This window comes from Bombus vosnesenskii, unplaced genomic scaffold (assembly GCF_011952255.1).
Source record: "Bombus vosnesenskii isolate JDL3184/JDL3185 unplaced genomic scaffold, Bvos_JDL3184-5_v1.1 scf7180000013263, whole genome shotgun sequence".
NCBI lineage: Eukaryota > Metazoa > Arthropoda > Insecta > Hymenoptera > Apidae > Bombus > Bombus vosnesenskii.
In genome coordinates, this window is record NW_022882923.1 from 4,355,417 (window position 1) to 4,372,187 (window position 16,771).

The window sequence follows — 16,771 nt, forward strand, 5'->3', positions numbered from 1 at the left end:
ATAACTGATAAAATATTTGCTTGACTTCCTTGGCTCTGCATTTCAAACATATTTTATTTCCTTGCTAGTACTTTAACGATGCTACAAATCAAATTCAACGATTGCGAAACTTTCGAGCTGTAAGTTATTGCGACAAGCATTAGACGGGGGACTCAAACGCCTGGTAGCAGAGATTCACTTCCGGCGTGCGGTCGGGCGTCGAAATCTCCATATCGAGGACGTTCGTTTCTATTTGTTTCCCTCTCCTACTGTAAATGATCGTAATATTTTTCTAACTTTCCATGGTTTATTTCCATTCAATAAATTAGCGTTTCACTTTTTAACAAATTCCACTTCGAATATGATAAATATAATACGTAGCTTAATTTTATTTATTATTTTTAATTTATCAATATACAAGTTACTAAATACAGTAAATAATTCAAAGAAATTTCTTCTCTGCTTAATTCCCACAATCTCTCAAGCAATTTATTACAAATTACGTAAATACTTCAATTTAGCATTTTAAATATCATTTTTCAACAGAATCGAGAAACGAAAATAATGCCAAATATCCAAATATACGACTTAGCCAAGTTAAATTCGACGAAATAAGGAAAATATCGCCCTATCGACGACCAATTTACCATCGAAATCGATACAATCCCTGTTTAATTCTCGGCCTTGCTTTTTACGATACGCGTGAAAGTCACAACCGAGTCCACGAAGAGCCATATTCGAGAGAAAATAAAAATGACCCCCATTCGAGGGACCAGTTTACGTGTTTTCTCGAGCATTCGAAACGAACCACGTGAAACAGGAGAAACCAGGCTCTGTATTACGTTCGTATTAACGGGCTTTCGATTGATCATGAAATCATTAATCGGTCGTAGAAACAGGTAATACATCTACGTTTCTCAACGAGTTGAACATTCTACATGCTCTCGATTTTTTTTTTCTTTTTACGAAGATAGCACTCGTTCTTAGTGTTGAAGTCGAAACAGACTTCGTTCATGTGAAATTCTTTTGATGTTTCAATGCTCAACTGGAATCTTTCTTATGGAGAATTTTTAACGCGTTTGAGGAAGGAGTTTTATTTCAATTAACGAATATGTTAATATCAATTAATTCACGTATATAGATTGTGTGATGAGTGCAACGTAACGTATTAAGATGTAATACGTGTAATTGATATAACGTGAATAATCACGCGCTATAATACGAGATATACGAATGTCTTATTTCTTTTAGAAATATGTATATTTTCTTACCGTATAGATTTAAACAAATCTTCGTGAAATAACAACTTAATAAAAATAGTTTAATACGACCATTAAAACAATACTGCGACATAAAAAATATCTTTAAACTCGTTGAAATTTCTTCGATATCTTTTAATGCAACCCGTAATTCTTTCTGTGTCTTTCTATGTCTTTCTTCTTCCACTGAAGTGGAACCGAAAAGTAAATGGGAAATAATCTTAACTGTATCGTTCTATGACTTTCTGTGTTCTAACTTCGCTATCGACACTTCCGAAATTCAAAATTTCGAAATTCCTATCACACAATCGCGCTTCTATTATTAGCGAAAAAATTGATAAATTGTAACAGTAACAAACTTCCTAGAAGAAAATTTATATAAATTACAAGCTATTTAACTTATTAATTTAATTATAATTTGGAATTATAAAACGGATATTATTAATCAACAAGTTACTGGGCATATTTCGCTTATGATCATCGTTTCCCTTCGCGCGATAGTACGTAATTTTCTTTTGAAGACGAACTGCATATTTACCTAACCTCGAATATTGCGATTTTATCCATCGATGGTCATCGATCGGCTAGATCTTTCGACCACCGTAGGGAAGCGAGGGTATAGCGAGTTCGTTGAATCGAGAAATTTTCAGCCGCGTTGCGCCGGTCGCCGCGAAATATTATCGACGTCTGTTGCCCGCGGGCCTACCGCGTCATTGGTTGCCGAAAATTAACATGCGAACGAGCCAGGAAATATCGGACGAATTAAAAAACCGAGCGAAATGGGCGAAAAAAGGAAAGAGAATACGAGTTCGACGGGGATTGGAGAGAAAGTTCATTCGAAATAAAAAAAAAAAAAAAGGAGAAAAATATATGGGTGGAAAAAAATAAATATCGAAGGAGCTCCAGGCGACTTCTCCCCTTCCCTCTGTGTACTCGTGCAACCTCCACAACCCCTTCGTTGTATCCGTGTTTTTCTCACTCACCCTGCGCGACCCTTTGTCGTTTGTCTCTGTTCCGCCCTCCTCGAAATCCTGTCGATCATCCGCACCTTTTGGCAAGCGTGCAACAACTGGTTGCGCGACAGGGAGATGTGCAACTCGGAAAATAGAGCCGCGTTTAGGCTGCTGGAATACGGCTTTGTGCGTGGGGTTGTGGACTCGTGTGCAACAGGCAAGAGCTGATACTCGTGCTGCGAAGTTGAAGTTGAGAAGCTACAGGGGTGAACCGGATGGTTGTAGTTTATCGTGATCGAATAATTTATTCATTGCTGTTTTCATTATATTTCTTTCCTTTTCTTTCTTTTCGCGGCTTTGTTAGCGTTTTTAGAAGTTTTGCTCCATAATGTTTCTTCAGATGTTTTATAATTTTGTTTTTTATTATTCTTATTTATTGTCATCTACGTCGTGTTTTGATTTAATTTACATTTCTGTATTTCTATATCCTTCTATTTTTTTCTTTGTCTCTGTCCTTTGTTAAGTGAATATTTTGGATATGTTGAATAGATTGTAGATCTTTTTTGTAGATTTAATGTTACATTTACGCTTTTTATGTCATTTTCATTGACCATTCTCTGTGCTACGTTTTACTTTCGTTTAATTTGGCAAGTTCTTCTACGGATGTTCCCTTTTCTGTCTTTTTTACTTTGTTTCGAACGTTCTCGTTTCTAACGATCTTATTTCCTTTTTTTTTGTCTGTTTGTTTCAGGTAAGACATGAACTCTTTTCCTCCAATACGAGCCTGGTGAGTCCAAAGACAGCAAAGTCTAACAGTGAGTCGAAAATAGACTTTCCTTTCCGCTATTATTCTTTTTCATTATGGAACAACATAATAATTCCTGAGAAATTCTATAAAAGAACGATAATACGATTAATCTTAGATGTTTCATAAATGAAATTTGAATTTTATCGAAAAGGGCAACAAATTAATTTACGCAGTTAATAAATCAAAGTTTACTAAAAATTCTTATACAACATATATCACTTTAATCTCGTTAGTTCATTCCTTAATTAACACTTACGTAACACTTCACGCTTAATAATTACAATTAATATAATTAACTTTCGGAAGCATGTTTCAAGAAATAAATTCTTCAACTGTAAAATACTCTGCACGCTAACGAAACATTACTTTAAGCGTAAAAACCATTTAATAACGAATATACCAGTAACATCAAATTCTTCAGATATCTTTGAACAAACGCATTTCAATTAATCCAAAATTGCATTCGAAACACAGTGACGTAACCAACATGTGGCAATGTGGCATAATAAGCGGTTAAATACTGTTAACGATCCACCAACAGAAAATTGTATCCTCAACCACGTAACGATCACTTTTACTGGCCTGTGTTGGCGCACAAACTCGGCACACAAACCTATTAATTCCAGTGGACTGTCATTCGTGATGTATTAGCGTGTAAACTCATATTAATTCGAGCATTTCCTCGTTACGAAATCGTTACGACCCACGGTTTTTTCTTTCTCGTGCTATGCATCTAGACTTTCACCCATACACAAATCATAATCAACCCTTTGCAACAAAAAATTATGGAACAGTTATGTTCGTTTTATTAAATTTAAAAAAAGTTATCGATGAATCGTCGGATTCGAGATTGCAACAAGTATTGTACCGATAATGATATCGTTATTATCATACTTTATTATACGTTATTATCATACTTTGTCGTATCATACTTTACGGTAAAGTTAGATAGTTTTCACGAGCTTTGCACAGCCGTGAAAACTATTCGAAGTGATTATCGGAAAAGAGGAGAAATTTGTGAACGAAATTGTAGTGAAGTTACGAATGACAAAAAATCTACCTCCAGTCACGTCTTTGTTAAATTCACTCGGAACTTTTCCAATAATATGTTATAAGAATGCATTTAACTCGATACTTCGTATGTGCCGGTAATGTATCAACAATTTTATTAAAAATTGCATACAATTTCAAATTTATTATCTACGCCAAATATGAAAAGCTTCGTTGAACGTAGGTGCGCCAACACTTTTAAGCGGGAATGTACGAGCAAAGTTTTCATTATTTAGTCGACAAGGGCTCATACCAACCACGTTACGCCACCATTATCTGCGTTTTCCCTTGCGTCACCCCATGTCTGCCTGCCGTGCTTCACTCAAAACAATCGTCCCTGGATCACCCTCTTTCTCGCGAACACTTTTTCCCTCTCATATTTATTTTTTTTTAGCTATTAATTCCTAATATTAATTCCTCGATTTTAACTTGCTACTTGTGGTTCGTTGCAGCATCGAATAAAGGAATTTACGATTATCGTTTTTGGTTAGTTTATACTGTGAAATCAACCCCTGTCGAAATTTTCAACGGTGTGGCTCAATTTTACATTGGAAAGTTCTTCGATTGTGTACGATTGCTTTTTCAATATGATGTTTCCTTGTTTCTCTAATTTGATAGCTGAATTTTAGAACAGAGGAAGAGGCAGGGAAGCTTGGAATAATTCGGCCAGTTTGGGCTGCATTGCTTATTAAAATCGTCGCTTAGAAATTCGATTTTCATATCGAGAATTTCTTCAATATTTTTTCACATAATAATTCCTCCAAGTTTCGTTATTCCATATTACTGAAATTCACTGTTTCTGTCCACGATGTTTTAGATATTCAATTATTTCCCGTAAATACTTCCTCTGCTATTCGCTGCACGAAAATCCACCAAACTCAATAAAAACCCACTAGCAAAACCCACAAATCAAATGCATTCTTACCTCGAAGCACCCAATCGACACCAGAGCTAGCCAGCCGCGAGCACGCCTTTTTATCCTTCCGTGATGACCGAACCCGCGAAAAATGGAAAAGCACGGGAATACAGCCCCGTGGGAAAAAGATAGAGAGAGATAGCTCTGCTCGCCAGCGAATTATTTTCGTTCGCATAAACAAAGTCACGACTTGAAAGGGGAGTTTAAATTGTTCGCTAGTTTTACGTGCCCGCGGCTCTCTGTACCACCCTACCTTTCTCCACCCCTTTTTCACCCAACCAGGCTCAGTCTATCTTGCTCCCACCGTTTCGTCCAACCGATCTGCTCATCCTCGTCGCTCTCACCGCGCGAGACTAGCATCCCGGCGTTGTTACCGGTGCTGTTGCCGCTGTCCATCAGGAAAGATCCCGGGATACGAGCCTGCGCTTGAAGCCCATTGATTAACCGTTGTCTGCTGCATGTTGCGAGCGTTCGTAGCGAGTAACAGACGGAGAGGGTTGGACCAGCTGGACCAGCAAGCAGAAGAGGATAGAGGATGCACGCGGATGGATGGCGGGATGAAGAGAGAGGAAGCGAGTGGTGACCACGAGCAACGTTTATGAAAACTTTCTGCATCGACTGCACCACAGCCACGAATAAAATAACGCCGTGGATTATTCCAACCCTCTACCCAGGCCACTTCCCTCCGAACAACCCCAGTCAGCGGATGAACGGATCCTTCCTTCCTTCTGGCGAGCTGAGTGTTGTGGCCCAGGCTTACAGAGTAGGAGTCAAGTATTGTACAGGCTGATTCACAAATACAACGCTTCAAGGGGTGAACGTACACATCGAACTGAATAAAACACACGTATTTTATTATATGGATATCGGTGTGCGAGTTACGGATAATTGAAGAAAATGTTCTAAGTGTAGAGAGTGTTGAATAATTAAGAGATAATGGTCGTAATCGATGTCTTGCAGTTGTATTATCCTGAGGTTCATTTAGGATTGGTATATAGTAGGTCGTAGTCTAAGGTATTATTTATTTATATGTATTAGTATTGATACAAGCGAAGTAGGCAAACTGTATCTTGGAATCTGAAGTTGTTATTGAACAATTGAACATTTTTTTATAATCTACTGGTACAAGTATATCAAGAGAAGTGTGCTCATAAAACTAGTAACAAATAATAAAAATATATGTGATAAACAGGATACAGTTGTTGGATATATTTATTTCAATATGAATTAAAGTGTTAAGAAGATATGGCTGATTATTTAAACTAACAGCAGACTAATATGTAGTAATAGTAATATATGTCTTGAATTATAAGATGGGTATACTTAAGAGTATTAGGAAACTTCATTCGACTTTTGAAATTATCACGTCAGAATATGTAAAATGTAAATTAAGTGAGACTATGAATTATTGCTTTAACTGGTACTGAAGTGGAAAGTCTGATGTCTATATTGTTGCTTCCAACTACAACGAGTCTAGTGCACGAGTTGTTTATGCGGAGGTCAGTGACTGTTTAATGCATCTTCGTGATTCGACCAACGCTTGTTAGAGTATTCTTCGCCTCGAAGACGACTCTTGAGTGTTGCGTTGCATAGTGGAGCCAGTGGAAAGTGGAGCTAACGAGTTGAAGTGAGTTGATTGTAATGATCATCCTATTAGCGACCAGCTTTGTACGTGGTGGGTCTGTAGAAATTTTCTGGTTTCTTATATTCTGATTTATACACGTGGTATACAGGTTTCTGCTTTCTTATGTCCTAATTCTGGTCGCGTTTAATGAAAATTGTCTGCCTTTCGTAGAGAAACAGAATAATTGAAATTTTGCATTTTGTAAATCGTCATAGAAAAGTGGAATAAGTGTAATTTGCAATTGCATTTTCAGATGTTTTTATTAAAATATAGAATAACTATATATTGTTTGAAATATATGCTTCATTGTTTCTTCTACTCTTTTTAAATGTCAGAATAACAAAGTAAAATTTTACTGGCAGATTCGGATATTAAAATAGTAGATTACGTGATGTCGTGTTTATTATGCATTTGAATATTGTGATAAACATAAAACGGAAATGGAACGCTTAAAATTCATTCGTGTTTCATTCGAAAATTAACATTCCACTTTTGTAGATAAATAACACGATCGATACGGTCATACAATATCATTGGGAAAAAATGGCTGTTACTTTATTCTTTCGAACGATCATAAACGGTAACAAAAATTAACGCGTTCGACAATCGAAGTTTTCATTAGTTTAATCGGCAAAGTTTTGTATCTATTTGTCTTATCTCAAACCGGAACTTCAAAAATTCAATTTATAAGCAAGAATCTCGTCGACGATAAACTTCACCTGTGTGTAAGAAGAGATCGAAATCATCCATTATTAGAAATATTTTTCATATACGCGAAACATACAATTATCTGTTACAAAGAGCTCGAGAAAGATTGGAGAATTCTATTCTAAAAAACAGAGAAACACCATAAAGGGAAGGAAAACCTGACGATACAAGTCATCCACTCCGCGGATATCTTTCGTGCGCGTCGGTAGCTGCGGATTGGCACGATCTTCTGGCCCAACTATACAATCGGTAACGAAGCCAGCAAGGACATCGGAGTGTCTTTCGCGCCTGTTCACCTCGAGAAAGTTAAGGCCGGCATCGCAGTCTGCCGGTCTCACCGACAACTAAAGAGAATTACTTTCGAACTCTCGTAGACCGATAAAACAGGCCCTCTCGTTCGGCGTGCACGCCAGCCTCTGCCGAACCTAAAAACTTTCCGCGCTCGTAAATGAGTCGGCCTGTCGGAGCCAGCGAGTTTTATGAGCCATTTGCATCCGGCTTTAAAAGTGCCGCGAGTCCTGCAATTAAAGGCGCGCCCGCTGCATCCTGGATCCACGTCCTGGTATTCGACCCTCAGCGTTTTTTGACGCTCACCCCCTTTCGCTCGCCGCTTTCCACAATTTCAGACTTTACGCTCTCCCCCGCCTCTGGGAAAACCACTCGCGCATGGAACGACCGAATGGAACCCTCCTGCGGATCCTGGAGACAGGATTGCCTCTCTTTTAGTTCTCTTCCTTCGTACTCGCCTTCTTTAGCTCTCTTTCGAGACGAGTCGATGCTACTTTATTGTCTTGGTTTGATGAGGTTAGGTTCGTATCATAGGATGGTCAGAAACGAGGACGAAGGAGGTGGTTTGTGTAAGTTGATCATTGCTTGAGTCTTGGTGAAGCAGCATTGGATCGAACAGAAGCAAAGAGCGGTTAGAAGAGACGAGTTTTGTGCAGGACGAAGAACAGAGAATTATTTTTCTCAAACAGGAACAATATTCTTTTAGCGTACAATTACTTTCTAAGCCTTAAAGACGTTCTCACAGTAAAAGATCTTAAGGGATACGCGAAAGTATCAAATGACACCGTATACAATCTTCAAACTGATGATGCTGATTAAAAGATGTATCTCGTAGTGAAAATATTAATTAACGTCACATAGGACCTTCAGGCTCGTGATCTATGGGCCCTGAGCCTGTAACAAACGCTAAATCGGTTGATGAATTCAAATAGAACAAGAGACAGAGTGTCGGACGAAATGTTTAATCATTCGAAAGCCGTTACAAGCTACATCCGCGAATATTCTTCCATAATCTTCGAGCCTATTTACCTACGATCTTCTTACTATTCTCATGAAAAAAAAAAAGAGATTCACGCGTGCGCGAATAGAAACAGAAACGATGGAAATGAAAAGGAGCGAAGCATATCAACGGGGCTGGCTAGGGTAAAAATGCCAGACGAGATTGGATTCTTGAAAGTGGCTCGTGCGAGCCCCAGCAGATTACCAGTTTCGTTGATGGATTCTTAGGCCAACCCTCTGCCCTCTCGCGCTCGACAGTTTCGCCAATCCACGTCCGCCAAATCTGCGACAATCGTCGTTCCTCGCTGTGTGCTACTGCTCTGATTTTATGACCATTTTGGATAAACGATTCTGGTATTTGTGTGCGCATAATATTGGCAGATCGGCTGGGCTCATGGACCAATCGCAGTTCTACACGCACCTGAGCTACCCCAATCGTAGATACTTTACGATCGCTTGGAAACCGGGATGACTTTCTTGGGAATTTTGTCCCTTGGGTCAGCGTAACGAAAGCTGAGCTTGATTTACATAGCTGAAATTGATGTATCGTGACGATGAATCATTGTGATGGAAATCGTTCGTTGTAAAGACGAGTTTCTTTGGATATTATCGGTGATTCAAAGCAGGCTCGAATGATTAACGCGTTTTCTAAATATAATTTTTCAAGCAGGAGATATATACAGTCTCAGAAAATCTTTTGTTTTTAGCAGAACGTTGATATTCATATAAATTGCAGGCAATTTTCAGTAGAATTGATAATAGCTGTAAGAGGTGCGACACGTATGTTGTTTTCATCGTGTAAATACTAGTAGTTGTGGTATTAATAAGAATATATCTTGTTGCTGATCATGATTGCTATTCTGTCATCGAAAATGTACAATAACCGCTTGATCAACCGTCACAGAAATAATTGAACAACGGAACAAAAAATATATCGCTATAATACGCGAGCGTGGATAGTCCGGCGCAATGGAACGCGTCGTCTTCGTTAAATTCTCGGGAATGAAACTACAAAGAGTCAGTTTTATTTCAGCCCCGGTTGCGTTTGACACGGAGCGGAAATGTGGGATATTTATCTCCATGGTAAATAATATGTTCCGTATACTCGTTGGCGAATTTTCGCGATTCGAATCAGCATAATTTCAACGCGTCCAGCGCATCCATGTATTTAATTAGCAGCAAAAACTGGTCGATCGATGAAACGACGTCAAAGTAACAGGAAAATTATTAAAAATCGAGGGACACTACGCTCGCGATTGCACGGTCCATCCCCTGCTGTTCCATCCCCTCGAATTTCCTGCTATTCGGATTGTCAAATGAGCCGGAAGCTGTGAACCGCCCAATAATTCGCGCGTCTCGCACTCTGCGTCATTTTAAACGCGTTGAAGACTTAAGTCTCTTTTCAAATATTCTCTCACTAAAACCAATTTTTCTCCTTCTCGATTTTTATACGTTTATGAAAAACCTCAAACTGCAAAAATACACAGAATGCATATAATACAGAAAGATATACAAAATGCGCGAAGTACGGCACTCGAACGAAACAAATCTCTGCTTAGATTTTGTTTCTTCAAGGAGCATTCAGACGATCCATATTATTGTCAATATTATTTTCAACATGTATGCTTGTCAACATTATATTGGCAATATACGTATATTGATCGCTTGGAGTCTAAAAGGTCTTTTACGTACGATAATCTCGAGAATCTTAAATATCGTTAATAATGTCAGAATGCTTCTTCATATACGTTTGATAAAAATTCCAATTTACATAAACCTTGGCATTCTAATGGGTGAAATTTCGTTGATTTTCTGATTTTGTTACTCGCTTCGCTGGAAATTCTACACTGGCAGAATATTTCTCTGTTAATTTCTCACAGTCAGTATTTAGCTCGTCCTTTGAATTAAGGACAATAAGAAGCAGAGGTTCAAACTTCGTTTGTTCATTCCTTACTTTACCTCGTCTGTCTTTACCACCCTTCTGTTTTAAAGTTCGAATCCTTTATTCGTTCTTTGTGATCAGTTTTCTTCGCTGGTGTATCGAAAGGCGATGGAGAAGATAAAATTCTAGCGTTAGGAGAAAGACAGATTTCACGAGTTTAATGGACGTTCGTTATTTTTTTCCAGGATGGCGCGTGCCAACCGGGGGAATCGCGCAATTTTCAACAAAAGCAACTTTTAATTATTCAGCAATTTTCTTCGTTAACCGTTCCTCATTAGCGAATGGCTACTAAAGGGCGGTCATCCCCCTCTTCTCTAGCCCCGCATCTCTTTCTCTCTCATTAAAGATACATTTCATCGAGAACTTTTGAAACTAATTCACTTTAATTTCGCGTAAGGTCTATCGTTCTATTATATTAAACTGCCGAGTTCCGTTGCGTTGGTAACCGGCCGGCAGAATTGTTGGCAGCAATCGACGCAAACAATTTTCGCCTTTTTTATTGTTGGGACGTTGCATTCTTCCAGAAAAGTAGCGATCAATATCACCGTACCAATACAGACCGGTATTTTCTGATATTCTAATTGCAATTCTTACAATTTTTAATCCCAATCGTTACGATTTTAATTACGATTGTAGTCATTGTGTTTCTTTTTAATTGCAAACACGTGTAATCTGAATAATTTTAATTTTTTTTTCAAACACCACTGTTCTTTATTCTTGTTTGAAATAGCAAGGCGAACGTCATGAATCTCTAAACTTCAACTTGAGCAGAATTCTTGAAAAATATATTTCTTGCGTCGATCGTACAAATATATGAGAAATGAAACTAATCTCTCAGTTTATACTCAAATTATACCGAAATAGAAGAACTCAGCAATCATCATTGTTATTGTAATTTAAAAATTCTCTTCGACGAGTACTTAGTAGAACATTATATGTATAAATTGTTAAGACGTTAAATAGAATATTATAAATATCAATACATATTGGATGAAATATTATAAATATTAATAGACATGGAATAAAATATTATAACAAGAAATTTATACCTGTGTACAAGATATGTGTTCGAACATTTTTGCGAGGCAATGTAGATCTCTTTAGGAATGAGAAATCTTAGGATGTAAAAGAATAACGTCAGGTGATAACGACAAGAGTAAAAGTTAGATTAAACGCGTAACACGAAAAGTGTAATCAAGTATACGGTAATTTGTCGCTCGTACCATAATGAAAGATCATTCGAAACACGTCGAAAGCGATACGTGCCCAGACTCGCAGCTACGCCATAAATTAAAACGGGAGAGTTCGATGAGTTGATCATACGTCGCTTACATCAAAGGTTTCCAGCCATGTGAGGAAAATAAGGACGCGTATCTTAATCAGGTTTGTCTAATTCGGAAGAACGTGTCTTGCAATTCGTGTCACTCGTTACTCGCTGGGACCTTTTTTCCTTCTTCTTTCCTAACACTCGTAGCATTTATGCTTAGGAGTACTTGCACCCTAAATACACGTGTATACGTTAGAATTAAAATGAATTATTTAGTGTCACGTGGCTAATTTTATTGAACTACGAAGTATAATTTGGTCTACGAAAAAGGCTATTAATTATCGTTGCTGAGTTTGTTATTTCTGGTTGTTTGACCAAAATAAAATTTAAAATACAAAATGCAAAAAATAATTTAAAATACAATCTGGCCAAAGGAGTTTTCTCGTGAGAACATTACCAGTATCCTCAAAGTTAGAGCAAAAGAGACAAAATCTTCATAGTATTAAAACAAGAAAAGCAAAGGACATACAATATATCTGTTAAAAAATTGTTCGGCAGATAATTAATTTCGCTAAAACACGATCTCGTTTGCGAAAAATCATAATGTAAACTCGATTCTTCCATCTCGACATTCGATTAGGACTCCTGGAAAATATAATACGCTAATCATGCTCACGCATACAGTTTATTTCCAGAATTCTTAATTACGTTTACATTTCCTGTCAAATTATTTCGTTACAGTCGCGATGATTCGTTCGCTTAACTATATAGCACGGTATACACAGTCCTTGTCGCATGGCTACTTATCAGTTCGACTAAATCGTATTTATATTATGTACACAGAAAATATTTTTTCATTGGGTGGTGCACGCAAAAAAGAAAAAGAATATGTTTTTCTCCTCTCCATTTTTTTAATTATAAAAATCACGGAAGATCTATCTAAAAATAAAAAAAAAAAACTATACATTAATACGTACTTGCAGCTTTAGCAGCCATTTCAATAATGCCCCGATTTTATCGAAAAATAAATTCGATTTAAGTAATAACCTGATGATAATGTGTTATATGGCAATCTCTGCTCTCCAATTTTATATCTACATACTCATTTCTGTGTTGCTTTTTTATAAAAAATATTCAGACTGATAATAATTTTTGTCCAATTCGTGGTTCGCTGCGTTAGGTTTGATTCGGTTAGTGGTAGGAAAAGAAGGTTAAGTAGATAAATGTACCTGCTCGATCGTTTCTAGTCGATTATTCGTCGATGTTTAATCGAAATTGAATTTTTATAAACTCATTAACAGACTGTGGATTTTTATGCATTTCACTATAGGAAATTTAGGACTACAAAAATGTACATAATGCAAAAATATACAAAATATCGAAAGTACAGTACACAACATAATATTCAGTGGCTGAAATAAATTTTCACTCACATTCAGATAATTTGTCTAATCATTCAGGTTTAGGAAAATACGAATTTGCATAAAACTCTATAGCCTGCTCGTTGCTGTTTTCTTCCCTTTTCGTTGTAACAATGTAACCAACTTTTTTTCAAAATCTTTATTTCGTACAATAAATGTAAATCCATATCAGCTGAAATTTGCACGAGAATTTCCCCTATGCGTATCTGCTTATCACCGTACATACAGCTACAAACTGTCCTTTTTTTCTTCGCAAATAAGTTCGAACTTTTCATAAATAAACCATTTTGTCGTGATCATCGTCTCTCTAAGAAGAGAGATCAGCATGATCGTTAATATCGTCTCACTATTACAATGAGCCAGACACAAGTACGATCGATCGGAGTCGAAACGACGGAGTCGATGAAACGAGAAATGCGCGACGATGGTTTTCAGGAGACAAACCGTGGACACAAACGAACGACACGTTATTATTAATTGCCAGCAAACTTGCTGTTGTCGTATTTCGTTCGGCTCGCGGTGCGTGCACAATTCTATTAGCGGATATCGATTCTTGAAAGCGTTGACTTTTGGCCATACCGCCGCGCGAACAATGTTGCTTCGCCTTTGTTTCTTTTCTCTCCTCTTTTCTCATTCGTTCCGCCGTCTATCAGTAGCCTATTGTGATTTAAGTGCATCGACGATGAAACGTTATGATCGACGATTGACAGACAATCATGGTAAATTAACTGTTTGTCTCGTAACGATATATCTTATTTTCTTTCTTCTTCCTTTTTTTTTTCTTTTTCTTTTCCAACTTCGATTAACTCGGTTAATTCATCGTGGAAGAACGAGGCATTCAGAAGCCAAAGTAATTAACTCTAATTTTTGGAAGTTCGTTAATTTTGGAACTTCAATATTTTGTATTGATATCGAACCTTTTAGAAATCAGACGATATCGTGTGGAATATATCGAGGAATTATTTATTAGGAAAATTTATTATACGTACACGTAATTTTCGTTTGTAATGTTAGAACATTTACAGGTGAATTTACAGTTCTTCTTGTATTAGTTTCTGGGGTCTATAATATTGGACGCTTTAACAATTCTCTACTACAAAAAGAACTATCATTCTTGCAAATTCGACGAACGTAGACGATCAGGAGTGAGAGCTCCATGAAACTTACTCTCTTCGATCATTTAATGAGGCTTGTACAACTCGACGATTCTTTCGTAAAGGAGTTAACACTTTTGGAACTATAATTTTTCCTGCAAATTCATTGACTAAAAAATCGCCAGAGATCGAGCGAAAGAGGATCAAGAAACAAATCTTCGTAAAAATACTACCCTTTTCAATTTTTCAATAACCTGCGTTACTCAATAATCATTATAAATCAAAAAGTTCATAGAGAAGGAAGCATAACTTTTCCAAAGCAAAGTCAATTCCCCGGAAAAGTGACTATGAACCAATCGAGGAAGAGTGGAAAAACAAGAGGATCAAAAAATACCACTGTGAAAACCATCCCCTTTGACCATATCGCAGCCCTGTGTTTGCTTGTTCGGTAACGTTTTCACGATAACGCAGAGCCGCGTCGAGTTGTTTGCCGTGGCACAACAATTTCCCGGGTCCATTATCGCGCGTATAATCGCGATCGTTCCACGTGTAATCGCAATTGTTGCACGTATGACCGATCGTCAATTGGTTCGTTGCTAAGCGAAGCGTCAGGCCTTGGGGCGAACGCGATGCAATTACGCAGTAGCCGCGCGCGATTGTAAGACATAAGCTGATCGAATGGATGCGCGCGCGTGGTTCGTTGTTTAAGCGAATAATCACCATGGATTCGACGGAGTTCACAACTCTGGGGAAACAGTTCGATATAGCCTGACGTTCTTTGTGGGATTTAACAGATTCACCGCCATTACGGTCGCTGGTGATTAACAGATGGAAACTTTCGTGTCTATATGTTGAAATCGTACAATACGTGATTATGATTTTATTATACGCCAGCGAATATCGTTTGGAACGGATAGCCATTTGTCGAGAACTAGTTAGAAATAATATAAAAATTTCATCGATACGTTTATTTTACACTGCAAATAAAGCGAAGAGAGTGTAATGGAAAAAAATATGAAAAACAATTTCCACATACTTGCGGCAATTTTATTTCATATGATTTTATTATACGCTAGCCAATATCGTTTGGAACGAATAGCCATTTGTCGGGAATTAATTAGGAGTAACGCAAAAATTTCATTAATGCGTTCATTTTAAACTACAAACGAAGAAAAACGAATATAAACTCGAGAAATATAGAAAAACAATTACTATACATCCAGAGCGATAATGTTCCCAAAATTACGACCATCTGTTTCATATTATAAGTTTACACGGACCACTGTAAACTTTTTCCTCCGTCAGAGTTGTCCGTTCTCTAACGTCAACAGAAACGATGAAACACGTAAAATAATAAGAAATTCCTAAATCGAGCCGCTAGTGCATCCATGAAGATCAACAATTTCACCGACTATTTAACTCGTCTCTACCAAGTTGTCAAGTTAAAAATCCCAAATCGTGAAAGTCTAGTCATCCGTTGCCAATCGAAGAACAGCTCAGAGCGTATCCACGGCTTAAGCACACGTGTATAACGAAGTTCTCTGTTTACGATGCGAAGTATCGCGGGGAGTCTCGATCCAAGATGGATCGAACAGCGCTGTTCGTTGAATCCCCGTACAGGTGAGCTCGTCTCGCGTATTATTACCTGACCGGGGAAAACTCGACTACCTCCGCCGTAAAGATCGACCAGTGCACTGGCATCGCTCTTTATTTTCATGACGTAGAGAGAACGAAGGAGGGATGTACCTCGTCCCAAATGCGATCTCATCAACGATTAAGAACCGCACCGAGGATTGAAGCGCCGTCTTCTTCCGCGTCGAGTTAGTGGAAGGGAAGAAAGATCGCGAGCGATCGTCCTTCTTCAAGACTCTTCGCTTTTACTGACGCAGCGGTGCTCATCGAGCCTTTCTTTCTTTCATTCTTTTCGTCTTTCGTCGTTTATATTTACGAGTGAAGTACGTTTTGATTTTGTCTCGGCTCGAGTACATCGTCTCCGATGGAATTTAATCCAATAAGAATGTTGCGATTGGAGTTACGGTTTGTCTGTCTTCAGATTGTTTCGGTGAATTTGTACAGAAGGAATGGAATGGTACGGGTAGTTAAAAGTGTGATTGCGTTTGCATGCGAAGATATTCGAGTTTTGGAAAGGTGGAGTGTTCGACGATGGATTTCTTGAGTTTGAGGAACAGGAACCGCAATTGTCTGAGCGCGTACGTCTGGTTTTATGACCTCGGCGTTTTTTAAATGGATGTCGTTTCTTGTACCAATGACATAGAGTTTGCGTGCACATCACTCAAAGATCGTTCCTATTGTTGAAGATAATCCATTAGATCGAAGCAACCAAACAGATTTCCGAAGCGAACGATTTTACTGATCGACTGATTTGCGTGTTTCACAACTTGTAATATGCTCTTATCCAGAGTGTCCTTGTTTAAAATCTCGTATACTCTTCTGGGATGCTAG

General features: G+C 37.9%; 1 protein-coding gene across 2 annotated transcripts in view; it reads left to right on the forward strand.

Moving 5' to 3' along the window:
* LOC117230951 (RING finger protein 17) overlaps positions 1-16,771 on the forward strand; it is a 308,646-nt gene that overhangs the window by 166,780 nt on the left and 125,095 nt on the right. The window lies entirely within an intron of this gene.